At 29.8% G+C, this 17,087-nt stretch overlaps 1 protein-coding gene across 2 annotated transcripts in view; it reads left to right on the top strand.

Annotated features, from left to right (window-relative positions):
• Positions 1-17,087, top strand: part of LOC127277427 (fat-like cadherin-related tumor suppressor homolog) — a 307,324-nt gene that overhangs the window by 113,850 nt on the left and 176,387 nt on the right. The gene's annotated exons all lie outside the window — the stretch shown is intronic.

Genomic DNA, 17,087 nt, shown 5'->3' with positions numbered 1-17,087 from the left:
ATATTAAGTAAACAATTTAATATCATGGTCTTAACTCTTGTGCAGTTTGTGGTTATAGAAAGTATCCTTTTTTGTGAGTACAAAACGTGCAAACTTTTTTTTTCTCTCTCTCTCTCCTTTCACCTTCCCATCACCCCTCTTTTCTGTCTCTTTTTTATCTAACTCTCCTCTCTTTTTCCATCTCTTTGCATTTCTTGTACTTTATCTTGGTTTTTTTTATTCTCTCTCTGTCTTTCACTTTTTACCAAAGATAATAATTCATTGCTGAGAAATTTCATTTTAAAATATTTCTCATGGAACAGAGAAAATTTTCAGTTACTTTTTTTTTTATTACTGACAATGGTTTTTTTTTAAATTTTTAAAATACTTAAATAATTTAAAAAAAAAAATTATTAAATTAAAAAAATTTTTTTTTTTAAATAATATTTTCTTTCTGTGACAATTATTATTATTATTATTATTATTATTATTATTATTATTATTATTATTATTATTATTATTATTATTATTACTATAACAATAATAATAATTATAATAATTTTTATAATTTTTTTTTTTTATTTATTATTAAGGGTTTTGAAAGAAAATACAGAATTGATACAATATATCATTCCATAAAAAAAACATCCCTCTTCCACGCCTTCCAAAGTTCCCCGGTACTGCTTCAGCATTTCATCAGTAGACGGTGGTCACAGGCGTCAAAATTATTATTATTATAAAAATTATTATAATTATAATAATTATTATTTTTGTAAAATATAATCAATTTTTCCATTAATAATAAAAGAAGAAAATAATTAAGATTGAAATTTTTTTTTTCGTCGAATTTGATTAAAATCTTTGATTCTTCATCAAGTGGCGCGGTATTTAAAAAAAAAAACAAAAACAAAAAAATGACACTTTTTCCGCGTTAGAATTCTTCGGGACTTTTTTTTTCTCCTTTCCTTCTTTCACTTATCAGCCACGGCGTCATTAGCACGGACGTTTCTCTGGTGTTCTTTTCAGGTAGCAATTAATCAAGGGGAAATTAATTAAAGAAGGACCTCACGAAACACTCTTCACTAAAACGAGTTCAAGCAATTTACGAAATTCCACTGGTACAACACACTCTTCCCATATACAGTTCTTCTCTCTGTCTTGTTTCTCTTTTTTTCTCTTTTCTCTTAATCTCTGAATAAAGTTTATGATATTTGGTATATATATATATAGTGGATATCATCTTTAAAAAAAATTTTAATTTATAAATTTTTTTTTAAAATAAATTTTCATTCAAGTTATTGTTATTTATTGATTTTATTATTATTATTATTAAATTTATTATCTTAACCCTTAATTGGCACAATTCCGTGTAAATGGGACAGCATTAAAACGTGCATGAGAACCCTTTTTCAAGAAAAAGTTCTAATTACAGATTTCTGTTACCGACATTTACCGACATTGGAAAATACTGATTGTAATCATACAGTTTTGTCGTTTCTCACATTCAGTATGGATGAGAACCCTTTTTTCAAGTGTCAGTGAAAGGTCGATAATAGTAATCTAGAGGAAAAATTCTAATTACAGATTTCTGTTACCGATACTTACCGACATTGAAAAAAAGTCATTTTAATCATAGGTTTTAATGATTTTCGTCTTAGTGAGCATGGTTTGAACTTCTTTACCGACATTTATCCCAATTATTTATTTATTTATTAGATAAATTTTTTTTTATTATTAGATAAATCCATAGTGTGAATTGGTGACATTTTTTTAAAGCAAAATTAGATAAAAATGTCAATAACAAGAATCAAGTAGAAAAGTAAGAGAAAAAGTTCTAATTTTACAGATTTCTGTTATCAACATTTACCGACATTGAAAAAATGCATTCTAATAATTGATATTCGTGATTTTATCTCATTTAGCATGGATGGAAACCACTTTTTTTTGCAATTGTCGATAAAAGGTCTTGCAAAAAAGTTATTAATTTTGCAAAGAATAAAATGTGATTTTTTTAGGTTAAAATTAAAAATTTATAATTATTAATGTTTGAAGCTAATTTATTCTTTTGTATTGAATTAGTTGTATCAAAAAACTTAGAAAATTACTATCATGTCAAAGTAATATATTAAAATATAACAAATATTTAAAACATTCAATTAAGAGCTGTAAAAAATGCTCGGGTCTACTGGACCCATGGAGCCAATTAAAGGTTAATAAAAAATATTTAAATCATCAAAATAGAAAATTAAAACAGTTTTAATAATAATAAAAAAAATACTCTTGCATTTTAAGGAGAAATTATTAAATTTTTATTTTTATTTCCAATTAATTTTTTCAAATATAAAGTAAATTGAATTCTTTTTAAAATAGTGGAGAAAAAATAGAAGTAAAAATTAACGGTATCGAGAAAGGATTATTTAAAATAAAAACAGTTGAATGTGTCTTTAGAGAGAAAAAAAAATCTCATTGATATTATTTAATTTCGCTGACTTCTTTTATGTATATATATACTCACCGCGCTCGTTACACACGCACAGTACTATATGTGGGAAATAAAATTTTCCAATCAAGTTTTTCCAATTTTCCAAAGTTTTGAAATAATTTTTTTTTTTTCGATTTCAACTCGACGATATTAATATTTGCCGTTGAATGGCAGTCCACTGACCCAGATGCCTCTCCATATATAATATAAAGGGTATATACACAAGAGTCTTGAAACTGCCCACTTGGTTGCGTTATTTCGCTTCCACGCTTCTACACCTACGTGTGTATGTTGCTTGCTGTACCTTTTTTTTCTCTCTCTCTCCCTCTCTCTCTCTTCGTTTCTATATAATATTATACTCGTAGAAATTGAACGGCTGATTTTCGGGTCAATATCACGAGAGTCTTATTCAAAGAAACTCGCTCAATTTTAGAAAAATATTTTTCCAATTTTATAACTTAAGGGGGTGAAAAAAAATTGGTAAAACATTTATTTTAGTATTGAAACAAAAAAATTACTAATTTTATTATTAATTTAAAAAACAAATTTATCCAACAAATTTATTGTTCTCTCTCTCTCTCTCTCTCTCTCTCTCTCTCTCTCTTAAATTTTAAATTACAGAAATTTTAATTGACTGAATTTTACTTTTGTCCGTATTTTTAAAAAACCGAATTTTTATTTGTCCGAATTTTAATGTATCCAAATTTTCGTTTGTCCGAATTATAATTTGTCGGAATTTTTAATAGACCGAACTTTAATTTGTGCGAATTTTTTATGTCCGAATTTTAATTTATCCAAATTTTTGTTTGTCCGAATTTTTATACCTCCGAATTCTAATTTGTCCAAATTTTTAAAACTCCGAATTTTCATTTGTCCGAAATTACAAATGTCCGAACAAACAATCGCGACAGAAAGATTTCGGTGAAAATTTTTGAAAATTGACCGTACACGATTTTTTTTGATAATTTTCTAATTGGTCAATTTTTTAAAATTACGCCGAAATTTTTCTGTTAATTGCTTTGTTTGGATATTTGTGATTTCGGAAAAATTAAACTTCGGCATCTTAAAAATACGGACAAATTTGAAATTCGATGAATTGGAATTATTATTTTAAATAATAATAATAAAAATATTTTTTTTTATTTTTTACTATAAATGTTTTTTTTTATTAAATTTAAAAATAAATTTTTAATCATTTAAAATTTTTACCATTTCAATTCTATAAATTTCCAAAAAATGGATTTTTTATCATTTTTTTTAACCATTTAATTTGTGAAATTTTATTTTTTATGTTATTTAAAATTATTAATCTTCACGAAAAAAGGCAAAACGAGGAATTACAAAATTTTTGAAAAATGGTAAACATAAAATTTAATTAACATTTTGGTGTTTGTTTTTTACAAATGGATAAAATTACCAAATGTAAGCAAATCATCGAGTGAATTTTAATAGCAGCACACATTTATATATATGACTATATTGTTTTCCCTGGGTACATGAATTTTAATCTTTCAACTGCGGGTGTTTATGAAGCTGCTCAAAGTCAATAAAGCGCACAACGTCTGCTATTTAAATGAAGTTTTGAGGTTCATAAAACAAAACGCGAATAGCATTTCTTTCTGTCTTTAAACGTTAATGAAATTTTAAAATTTAAACTAAAATTTCTAAAATTTGACGAACATATTACCCCATTCGGTTAAATTTTTTAACATAACCTCAAAATCAATTATTAGAATGACTTTTTCTTTATGTCGATAAATGTCGGTAACAGAAATCTGCAATTGGAACTTTTCCTCGATAATATCTCGTATAATTGAGAAATAGCCACGAAAATCAATTATTAGAATCACTTTTTTCAAATGTCGGTAAATGTCGGTAATAGAAATCTTTAAATAGAATTTTTTACTCTATTTTTCGACTAAATTCCTTTTAATCGAATTATTATTGTTATTTTGCCAAAAAAATGGTTCTAAATGAGAAAAACCAAAAAAAATTTCGATGTCGATAAATGTAGATAACAGAAATCTGTAATTGGAATTTTTTTTCTTCTTTCTTTTAACTAAAATAATACTAAGGTTTCAGGCAACTTCAAGGAGAGGATGTTAATCCTTACGCCTGTGGTAAAAATGATTCACTGTATTTAGCAGACGAAGGCAAATATCGCGTGTCGAGCGAGAAGAGAGCAGGTAATTGATAACTCCCGCGGCTTCATCTTTGCTCTCGGGGAGTTTTCGATCTCTCTCTCTCTCTCTCGCTCTCTCCAACAATAATGTATACAAGTCCTATCAAGTTACTATAATTTTGGTCAGGTTGTATTCATTTGTCATCGATCATTCGATGCTACCAGTTTGCAAAATAACCTCAAGGCGTTAAAAATAAAAGAAAATGAAAACCGAAAGTGAGAAACAACTTTAGAAATAATTTTCCCTTTTTTCTGAAAATTGCAGGTTACAAAAGTAATAAAATCTAAGAAACTTGTTTTGTTTTCTGAAAAATTCTATACGACAAAGTTGAATTGCAGTTTTCATGTATATGACTTTCTCTCCTCACATGAAATGAAAAAAATGAATGCGAATATAAAGAAACCAAGAAAACCGGAAGTGAAATTAAAGTAGGGAGTAAGAGTATTTTAGCGTTGAGACACAGCAAGGTGGTACCATTGTTATTGTGAGGATGTATATATTGTATATAAACGACTTGTACCTGCTCGACTCATCCTGAAGGAAGTAGTCGATAAAACTGGTTTGACGAGTTGAGGCTCTGGGCAAGTTTCTCTCTCTCTCTCTCATTTTCTCTCTCTTTGGCTTCGTGTCTGCCGAATCAGCCAAGCATCGCAACTTTGCAGCACACGGAAAGGTCTCGTATCTGCTTGTCTTATTGCGAGGCCCCCGATGAAAATGAGAATTAATGGCTGCTGACTTTCGTTTATGCACACACCAAATAAAGATCCCCCCCTCCTCCCAACGCCCTTTTTACTTCGTTAAAAACTATTATCGGTATTCATTACCTCTTTGATCATCGGACGATATTCTTTTCAACTGACTTGATCGAGAAGGTGCATTTGTGCACTTAAGGGAATTACACTTGGTAGATAGGAAAAGATTGAGAGAGAGAGAGAGAAAGAGAGATCCATTCACATGTCTTTCATCATGCGTACCACTAAAATTTGGTACAGCTGCAAAAAAAAATTGTACACTACAGTATCTGAGAACAAGGATCCGATTAAAAGGGCTTCATTTCGGAAATGGAATCAATATTGTTCATTCACTAGATTCCTATTATCGACCTTTTATCGACAATTGCAAGAAAGTCGTTTCTATCCATGCTAAATGAAAAAAACCACAAATATCAATTATTAAAATGCATTTTTCCAATGTCGGTAAATGTCGGTAACAGAAATCTGTATTTAGAATTTTTCTTTTTTTTGCCACAAGATTAATGTTATAGACCTTTCACTGATACTTGAAAAAAGGGTTCTAATCCATACTGAATGTAAAAAAACCACAAAATTGAATGATTGGAATCATTCTTTTACAATGCCGGTAACAGAAATCTGTAACTAGATTTTTTCCTCTAGATGACTGTTATCCACTTTTCACTGAGACTTAAAAAAAGGCTTCTAATCCGTACTGAATGTAAAAAACTACAAAACTGAATGATTAGAATCACTCTTTTACAATGTCGGTAACAGAAATCTGTAATTAAACTATTTTCTTGAAAAAAAGGGTTCTAATCCATACTAAATGTAAAAAAACCACAAAATTGAATGATTTCAAAGCACGAAAAAAGTATGTACATCTGAATCAGTTTTTTTTGTTTTTCGTGAATTTCTATCACGTTTCGTGTTTGATTCAAGTTTCGACAGTCGTAAACATAAGAGTGTGAGAGCAGAGAGTGATGTTTAAAAATGTTTTTTCCCCGGATCCGCATTCCTTGAGACTTTGAATGGTTACCCGAAACCTAAGGAGAAGAAGAAGAAGAAGAAGGGGGGAGGGGGATTTTAGAGGCACTTGAGAGCACCTCTATGCACTCTCTTGAATCGACCCCCATCTATTCTCAAATACATCCATTCATCTCTATCCACTTTAGCTGAACACACCACCACCACCACCACTATATTTGATCCTTACATCTTAAAAATGTTAGTCTATGAGACTTGTCATTAATTATAAAGTTTAAAAAATGATTTTCCACATTTTTCTTCTTCTTTTATTTTAAAAAAAATTTGTTTAAAATAAAATTTTATTTTTTTTAAATTTCAAAAAAAAAATGTAGTAAATTATTTTTTTCAGAATTTTTTGACACCGAATATTCGAAAAGTTTAGATAAAAAATAGACAATGTTCACATTTTTTGTTATTTTTGATAACTTGGTAAATTTTGTGTATAGGGAATTCCACGTGAAATTTTCATTTAACAATTTTTTTTACTGGGATATTTTTTTCGTAATTTTTTTGAAAAATAGAGAAATATGTATTTTTTTATTTTTTTGTTTAATAAAAATTGTGAAAGTTATGATTTTTTTAAATTTCACGTCTTTTCGGAAGCCGAATAATTTTTGAAATGCGTTTTTCTCTTTTATTCAATCAGATAAAAAAATAAGATTATATTTTGTAGGATTTTTTTTTTAATATTTTAAATATAAAATAAAAATTAACGTGACTATAATCAATTGAACAAATTTCATATATATATTATTTTGTATCTGCTAGTATAAAAAGAGAAAAACACATTTCAAAATTATTCGGCTTCTGACGACGTTAAATTTAAAAAATTCATAACTTTCACAATTTTTATCAAATCAAAATATTAAAAAAAATACGTATTTTTTTATTTTTTATAAAAATTTCGAAAAAAATAAACGAGTAAAAAAAATTATTTTTGAACAAAAATCTAGGAATGAAAATATGAACGCTTGAAATTCGCATTCCTGACTATTTTATAGCCAAAAGGCACATGTGTAAATCAGTGTTTTGTACATTCGATTAATTTATATTACAAGCTGTGAGTGATATGAAATATTATTTTTTCTTTTTTACAAAGAAAAAGAATTTTTTTTTAGGTATGAAATGAAATGTCTCGCGATTGACAGCTAAATAGCAAACTTCACACGTACAGTTGATTATTATTATGGGTGAAAGTTAATAGCGTACATTAGTTGTACATTAACGTCTGCAAAAACTATCATCAGCTTGTTAGGATTTTTGTTCCGGTATTTTCATGATATAGTGGAAAAAAGAAATTTTTCATCATGATAAATAGTTATCATAATAAGGAAAATTGAGATTTACATCTCTCAGGGTGGCTATATCGGTTCATATATTGATTACAGATGATGTTATCTGTTGTAGATATTCGAATTATAGTTTGTACGCTTCTACCTCTCTCTTTGCTGGCAGTTGAAGTACTGCCCTAAAGATTATATAGTATTTGTCATGTATCAGCAGTGTAATCTAGGTTCTTCTCTATTATATATATAGATATATATATTTGAAAATGGTACTAAATTTCATGGATACACTGCAGAGCCAGTATCTATGATTCTTAGAAAAAAACCACAAAAATAAATGATTATAATCACTTTTTTCCAATGTCGATAAATGTCGGTAACAGAAATCTGTAATTAAAACTTTTTTCTGTTTCTTTTACTAGTTTTCTGTTATCGACTTTTTTATCGACATTTACAAAAGAAATTCTAAATGAGACAAAAACGATGATTTTTCCAATTTCGGTAAATGTCGGTAACAGAAATCTGCAATTTGAATTTTCTCTCTAACTAATTTTCCACTAAACTGCTATCTACCTTTTACCGAAATTTGCCAAAAATAGTTTATGCTAATCGAAAAATAACCAAGAAAATTAATTATTAGAATCACTTTTTCCCAATGTCGGTAAATGTCGGTAACAGAAATCTTTAAATAGAATTATTTCCTCTATTTTTCGACTAAATACATATTATTCGAATTATTATCGTTATATTGCAAAAAAATGTGGTTCTAATCCATGCTAAGTGAGGAAAACCAAATAATTTTTTCAATGTCGATAAATGTAGATAACAGATATCTGTAATTAGAATTTTTTTCTTCTCTCTTTTATTAAAATAATACTTTCGGCTTTCAGCCGACTTTAAGGAGTGTATTTGGAAATTTTGTACACATTGTTAATGGTACTGCACATCAATTTAAAATTCTTTTTAAACGATAATTATTTTTCGAATCTTGTTCAAAAAAAAAAAATTATTTTTTTGGCAATAAAAAAAATTGTTATTTTTGGCAGTAAAAAAATTATTTTTTTTTTTTGTAGTTTCGGAGAAAATGGCGCAATTTTCGTGTATAAATATAAAAAGAGAATGTATGAATATTTATTAGGGACATGAAGTGTGGAATGTCGATTCCGAAAACTACAACACATTTACTGTAAGAGCAACGAGTCCACTAAAAAGTCATAAAACGATCTTGTACTTGAACAAGTTAAGCTTCTTTCCAAAATTTTATCGGCCAACGACGTTTTGTTGAATCAGTGCCCACTTCTCTCTCTCTCTCTCTCCATCTCTCTCCTCATAAATTTTAATAGACGCTCTTAAAACGACAATACGTCGTCATGTGGTTTCAATTTTATAGGTATATATTATTCCCTCGAATAAATTGCCTTCGAAACTTTCTCTAAATTGGTGTCGAGGTTCACTGATTTATCAATTAATCGAATTGTTTAATCATCTCATTCATGTCATTACACAGCCGTACAAAAAAAAATTTTTTTCTGTCCTGGGTTACAGATTATGTTTGAGGCCTCTGAAATCGAATTTAAAATCCATTTTACACCGTCACTTCAGATTTTTGACATAACCTCAAAAATAAAATCTCAATCGCATAAAAAAATAATTCTAGTATAGGGGTCAGGTTACCGGTTTGTTATGTTTTTGAGGTCGCTGAAACTGTATCCAAAGTCCAATTTAACCCCACCATGGCAAGTTTTTTGACATAACCTCAAAATGAAAATTTCAATCGAAAAAAAATAATTCTATTCCAAGAGTCGGAGTATCTCATTTAGCATAGATTAGAACCACTTTTTTTTGCAAATGTCGGTAAGAGGTAGATAGCAGAAATTTAGTAGAAAAGTTCTATTTACAGAATTCTGTTACCGACGTTTACCGACATTGGGAAAAAGTGATTCTAATATTTAATTTTCGTGGTTATTTCTCAATTGGAACCATTTTTTTTGCAAATATCGATAAGAAGTAGATAGCAGGAATTTAGTGGAAAATTAGTTAGAAGAAAAATTTCAATTGCAGATTTCTGTTACCGACATTTACCGACATTGAAAAAAATCATCGTTTTTGTCTCTTTTAATATGATTTCTATTGTAAATATCAATAAAAAAAGTCAATAACAGTTATCTAGGGAAAAAAGAACAAAATTTCCCATCTTCTTGAAAAATAATAACAAACTCAATTCAAAAGACTTCCTGTAAGGGGAAAAGTGACTTCTTGAAGCTTCGACTTTTTTTTCATCTCTCCATCCAGATTCTGTCACACAGTTGCAGACAGCAGATCGCGACTGTCTCCTCACTCTCTCTCTCTTTCTCTGTCGAGAAAAGATGACTCATTGTCAATAACCAAACTGCTTGTCCATCGTTCGTGCGAGCCCCCTGAAGACCGGTTTCACGACTCGGTCAATAAGAGACACAATAAACAGCCTATTTATCCAGTCTTCCACGTATGGAATGAGGTACCAGTTTTTGAACTTGCGTAGGAAGTTTTTTTTAACCTCGCGTCACTTATAGGGCATTCCCGCTTTATAAGATCATCCTCATAAGGAGGTATCTGCAAAAATTTTTCTTTTTCTTTATCCAAAAGAAGAATTCACAAAACATTTCTTATTGTATATTGTATACTAAACCTTTTAGTTTTACTCAACCTGTCACTCGATAATCTGTTTCATTACTTTTTTTTTCTTTTTTGTTTATATGTGTAATTAGAATTTAATAAGACTGTTTTTACTTACTAGTAATTATCGCGCGAGACTGGAATTGTTAAAAAAAAATTTAGCCGCTATTTGTTTATTTTTTCAATTTATGAAAGAGTTTTGAGGTTATGGTAAAGGGGGGGGGGGTTAAGTGACTTTTAAGGGAACGCCCCTTGTCTGCATTGTAATCAAAGATACGCCTTCTTTTCTTCAATGTGAGGAAACGCCCTCTTGACCTAGAGCAATTAAGGTTAACCTGAAATTTTGTTCTATTTTTGGACATATAAATATTGTGTTTTTAGCTTCCAATTTTTCGTTCTATCATAATCGTAGGGCGACGCCCATTTTATTCTGAACGGCAAGGGAACGCCTTTGGGCCTACTGTGGTCAAAGTAACGCCCAATTTTTTTGTTGACGCCTTCTTATGCTACCGTAATCAAAATAGTGCTATAGTTCTTGTTATCGACCTTTTTATCTAAAGTTGCTTTAAAAAAATGGCCTCAATCCATGCTATGAATTTAATTTAGGATAAATGTCGGCAACAGGAATCTGTAATTGGAATTTTCTCTTGAAAAAAGGGTTCTAATGTTGTGCCATTTACGTTTAACAAAACCGTATGATTAGAATCACTCTTTTCCAATGTCGGTAAATGCCGGTAACAGGAATCTGTAATTAGAATTTTTTTTGAAAAAAGGGTTCTAATGCATACTGAATGTTAAAACCACAAAATAGAATGATTAGAATCACTCTTTTACAATGTCGGTAAATGTCGGTAATAGAAATCTGTAACTAGAATTTCTCATCTATTTTTCCACTCCATTACTGTTATCGACCTTTCACTGACACTTAAAAAAGAGTTCTTATTCATTTTGAATATAAAAAATGACAAAATTAAATGATTAGAATTACTATTTTACAATGTTGGTAAATGTCGGTAACGGGAATCTGTAATTAGAATTTTTCCTCTATTTTTCTACCAGATTACTGTTATCTTCTTTTCACGGACACTTAAAAAAAGGCTTCTAATCCGTATTGCATGTAAAAAAAACAACAAAATTGAATGATTAGAATCATTTTTTTCCAATGTCGGTAAATGTCGATAACAGAAATCTGCAATCGGAACTTTTCCTCTAACTAAGTTTCCACTAAATTTCTGCCATCTACCTACTACCGACATTTTCAAAAAATAGTTCCAATCCATATTCTAATTGAGAAATAACAACGAAAATTGAATGATTAGAATCAATTTTTTACAATGTCGATAAATGTCGGTAAAAGGAATCTGTAATTATAATTTTTTCTTGAAAAAAGGGTTCTAATGGATACTGAATATAAAAACTACAAAATTGAATTATTAGAATCACTTTTTTACAATGACGATAAATGTCGGTAACAGGAATTTGTAATTATAATGATATATAAGAAGTCACGCAAAAAAATCTTCATTTTAAACAGCGATGTGTTTTACTAAAACAGCAAATGTTTTCCCTATTCTAGAGAAATATATCGCTGTTACAAAGAAACTTATTGCTCTTCCAAATGAAGATTTTTTTGCCTGTTGTAAATTTTTGAAATCCGGAAGGCAATTTTCATTTTGATTACCAATCTCAAGATAAAAAAAAAATCTTTCCAAATCTTTTCAACATTTCCATTGATTAATTAAAATTTATTTTTTTTGCAAAGTATCAAAATTGTATCAAAATCCATTTGCATTTACTGTATTCCATTTGTACTCAACCATTATAGTTAATGCTATACAAAATTAACTTAACTCTAAAGTTTTAATATAATTTGCCTTATACTTTGTCCAAAGGTAAGGCTCATTTTCTCAATGTAATTATTTTGAAAATGTATTTCCTCTCTCTCTCTCTCTGTGTATCTCTTAACATCGTCTGTATTTGTCGTGTATTTCTATAATTGAAGTTATATGTTTTCAACATTGTCAATAGCATTTATTTAATTAAGCTCCTAAAGTGCTCATTTCATATAGTTTGTAAATTTTTTGCTATTTTTTTTCCGCTAATCAAGTTCTTTTTGATGATTTCAATCTTTTTATATATTCCTTATAAGATAACGTTTCACTAAAGGAAGTGGATAATCGAATTTCTTTTTTTTCATAAATATTAATATACAGGATATCGTTAACGAATCAAAAAAAAAAAATTGTCGTTCCCTTGGAAATGACATTTTCGTTAATATTACAAACTCGTAGCAAACAACCCAGTCGACCTTGTAGTTGATAATTATTCCGTTCGCTCATTATTTTAAAAGCTTTAAAAGACGTCGTAGTAACATTAGGGACATTTCAGCATTAATATAACATTATAATTTTCCTTTACGGCAGATGTGAAAGAGAGAGAGAGAAAGAAAGAGAGTTTTAAACACTTACTGCGCATTCAGCCTTAATGGATACCCGTGCAACTTTAATGACAGCAATCCTTCAGGTCAGGGTAGAGAGAAAAAAAAGGAATTTATTTTTTTTTTTTAAACATCTTATGCAAGAGCTTTCGAATAAAATTCTTGAGATGAGAAAGCGGAATGATAAAACGAGATCTAAAGCATAGTATTTAAAGATGTTTAAATTGTGAAACGTTTGATCTTCTCTCTACCAGTTTTTGAGAGTCTCTTTCTCAATTTGTAATTGAATTGTTTCTTCTCGCGAAACGGAGGTTTCATTTTAATCTTAATATTCTGTTTCAATTTTTTTTTTTTTTTTTTCTTTTTTTGAAGGGGACGCTTCATGGAATAGACAAAGTCTACTTCTTTCTCTCTCTTTAATTCTCATTGCTCCTGAATTCGGACTTAAAGTGCGAGATATAACGATTCCTTTTCACGACTCTGTGATTCTCCCCTTGGATGTGAGAGGGAGAGAGAAAGAGGAACCGGAAACTTAAAGCGAGGGAGAGGAAAAAAAAGAAGAAAGAACAGAAAGAGCTTCTGGTGGTGTTTGCGGAAACCGTTTTTCTTTTCTGTTACTTTTTTTCTACTTCTTCTTCTTCCTCTTCTGCTCAGAAAGAGGGCGTAGAATTCGACGGAGAATAACGATTTTTAGATTGTGTTCCGGGAGGAAGAGAAGGGGTGCCGAAACTGCGGTGAAACAATAATAAAGAGCTGTCCGGCACTCACCAAGTCGAAGAAGAAGAAGAAGAAGAAGAAACTAGGACGGAAACACTCTGACCAATTTCATTTGATTCTTACACACAGCAATCGTGACTTTTTCACTTCCTCATTTCATGAACAAGTTACCCTCAACAATTTCACCCCCGCCAATCTGTTTACTTTTTTCCCCTCGCGAAAAATGAGGGACGAATTTATTAGATATACTCTTCAGGGGTTCGATTTTATATAGATAACTTTTTTGAATTATACAATAATTTGGATTCCTGATCGCACATTTCTTATTTTGGATTACAAAATGTTCAAAATTTTTCAACTTGAAGACGGCTGAAATCTTAGTTTTATATAAGTAAAAGAAAAAAAAATTCTAATTACAGATTTCTTTTATCTACATTTACCGACATTCAAGAATTTTTTTTTGGTTTTTCTCATTTAGAACCATTCTTTTGCAAAATAACGATAATAATTCGAATAATAGGAATTTTGTCGTAAATTAGAGGAAATATTTCTATTTACAGATTTCTGTTACCGACATTTACCGGCATTGGGAAAAATTGATTCTAATAATTGATTTTCATGGATATTTCACAATTACATGAGATATTATAGAGGAAAAGTTCCAATTACAGATTTCTGTTACCGACATTTATCGACATTAAAAAAATTATTTTAATCATTGGTTTGATTCATCGTTTTCGTCTCATTTAGTATGATTTCTTTTGTAAATCTCGATAAAAGATCGATAACAGGAATCTAGTAGAAAATACAGGAAAAGGTTCTAATTACAGATTTCTGTTATCTACATTTACCGATATTAAAAAAAGTTTCTGGTTTTTCTCATTTAGCATGAATTGAAACCACCTTTTTTTGCAAAGTAACTATAATTATTCGAATTATAGGAATTTAGTCGAAAAATAAAGGAAAAAATTCTATTTACAGATTTCTGTTAACAACATTTATCGACATTGGGAAAAATCATCGTTTTCGTCTCATTTAGAATTTCTTTTGTAAATGTCGATAAAAAAGTCGATAACAGAAATCTATCGAAAAAAACAAAATTTTCCATTACCTTCAAACAATAATAAAAAAACTCAAATTCAAAAAACTTCCTGTAAGATGAAAAGAAGTGTCTTCTTGCAGCTTCGACTTTTTCTCATCTCTCCATCCAGATTCTGTCACACAGTTGCAGACAGCGTAATTTTTATCAAAAAGAGACTTTAATTTTACTCCAAAATGAAGGGATTAAGCAAAAGAAAAAAAAATACATCAATTTTTGATTGGGACTATTTTTCTAAAAGTGGATAAATTCAAAAAAAAATAAATAAATAAGGTGAGAAATATATTTGTCAGTCTATTCATGTGGATGATAAGAATTTTGGATGACTTGTTAGACAAGCAAGACACTGACATTTTGACATTCATGTCTCATCTTATTAGGTCGAACAACGCACGAGACGTTAATTTAACCTAACGAGCTAACGACTCGTCGTCTGCTTCTCATAAGTTGTTGACTAATAAGCATTTCGTACCAATCTGTCAGTGTCATTCTGGTTGAAAGAGAAAGAAAGAGAGAGAGAGATAGAGAGGCTGCCGAATTTTGATCATCACTTTCATTAATTAGCAAAATTCACAGCTTCCATCGCGATCTATAAATAATTGATTTGCGCGACACTTTAATTGGATATTGCCACAGCTTATCTTAATTAAACGGAAAAGTTAATATGTTTCGTCAGTATTACTTCCTCATTGCAAGGAATTCCTTTGACTATTTTCCCCTAATCTCTCGTTCTTCTGTTTATATCGCTTGCAATTACCGTTTCAACAAAGTATTTCTATTGTCGAATCGATACAGAATCTTCAGCTCTCTCTCTCTCTCTCTCTCTCTCTCTCTCTCTCTCGCAAATTACCCTTCTCCTCTGGCTTTATCTAAATTACTAATTACTGGTTTCTAATTTGCTTATCATAAGCAGCTTATTGCAAACCTATTAATTAGTAAATGAATGCTGTTATTGGCTTTATTTTTAGATGCAAAGTTTCAAAAAGATGAAAAGAATTTTGATGATAATTATTTTGACTCGTAATTCTTTAAAATGAAAACATGATTTTAGGTTTAGAGTTGGAGTTTCTAATTACAAAATGTTAATCTTTAGATGCTAATTCTTTTAAAAGTCCTGAAAATTATTGATCCCACCGCTGTCACCTTTTAATTTCAATGCTATATATTTTGAATTTCATCTAATGCAAAACTATAACAATTTTTACGACTCCATGGATTTTTTACCCCGAAGAATTTTGGTTTTTTTTGGGGATTTTAATTAATTGGAAATAATTGGAATTCTCAGGAGGAAATAATAACCAATCGCAGTTAAAATTAAAAAAAATTTTTTTGTCATACAAAAAAAAAATTGATTCTTCACGCAAATAATATTGCTTTCAATTTCTCTCATCGCCAATTTTCATCGAATTGGGGAATTTAAATTTTGAATTCCGGACACTTTGTTCAGGTTTGGATTTGATTTTCCGTTTCTACGAACTGATATCCATATCGCGAGAAATAATTCGCCTATCACTAGATTATAGCGCTTACGTGGCATAACTGGCTGCATATTTGAACGCATATATATATATATATATATATATATATATATCGAAATCGCTCGTAACTCGACAAACCACACGGATCGTAATTACGGGAATCCGCATCTCTCTGGTACATATATATATATATATATATAATGTTCCTCTCTCTTATCCTGCACACGCAGTTCGTCCCGATGCACCTGCCGGTACAAGTTAGCTGGTTCTGCAGGCTCCCATCCACTTTTCTTCCCATTCTCATTCAACTATTCCGTTTTCTGCGCCCTTTCTTCACAGCGCAAAACTTTCAGGGCCGTATAAGAGGATAATTCTAATATAAAGGATTATATATTTTTTTTAAAAAATAATTTTTTTTCCCTCTCCGTTATTATAAAAATCCTTCTTTATATATATATATATATATATATATATATATATATGCAACATAATTTCCCAACTTTTATGTAGACTTTTTTTCCTAATCGACTAAAATAGATTTTGAAAATCCAAACATTGTCATGAAAAAAAAATAATTCATGAAGTTGTATCATATAAAATAATGTGTATCATGCACACTAAAAGCTTCTTAAGCTGTTAAGTTATCAAAACCACTCTCTTTCATTCTCTCTCGACACAGCTCGTTGTTAATCCGAGTGAAGCTGCTATTTCTTTTTTTTTTAGCTTTTGTTTGTTGTAAATTGTCGGCGTTCGTCTGATCATTGTCCTTCTCCCTCTTACTGTGGAGTCACAATTCTAAATCAAAAGGGGCGATTCGAGTTTAAGGTGGAAACTGGTTTTTTTTCGGCTTGTAATGGATAAGTTCGATGAGCGCAAAGTCAAAGCTCCACACACACACACACACACACCAAAACTTACTCCCCGCGCAAAAGATAAACAGTCACCAACTCCTAATTTGGGTAGAGTTGCTCAACGAGTTTTTTTTTCCTGAAATGTTGACATATACTCTTT

The sequence above is a fragment of the Leptopilina boulardi genome, unplaced genomic scaffold (genome assembly GCF_019393585.1).
Source record: "Leptopilina boulardi isolate dan_hultmark-lab unplaced genomic scaffold, ZJU_Lbou_2.1 LbouV2_167, whole genome shotgun sequence".
Classification (NCBI taxonomy): Eukaryota; Metazoa; Arthropoda; class Insecta; order Hymenoptera; family Figitidae; genus Leptopilina; species Leptopilina boulardi.
Note: the sequence above shows the minus strand (reverse complement) of the source record. Positions and strands in the feature narration are given on the sequence as shown.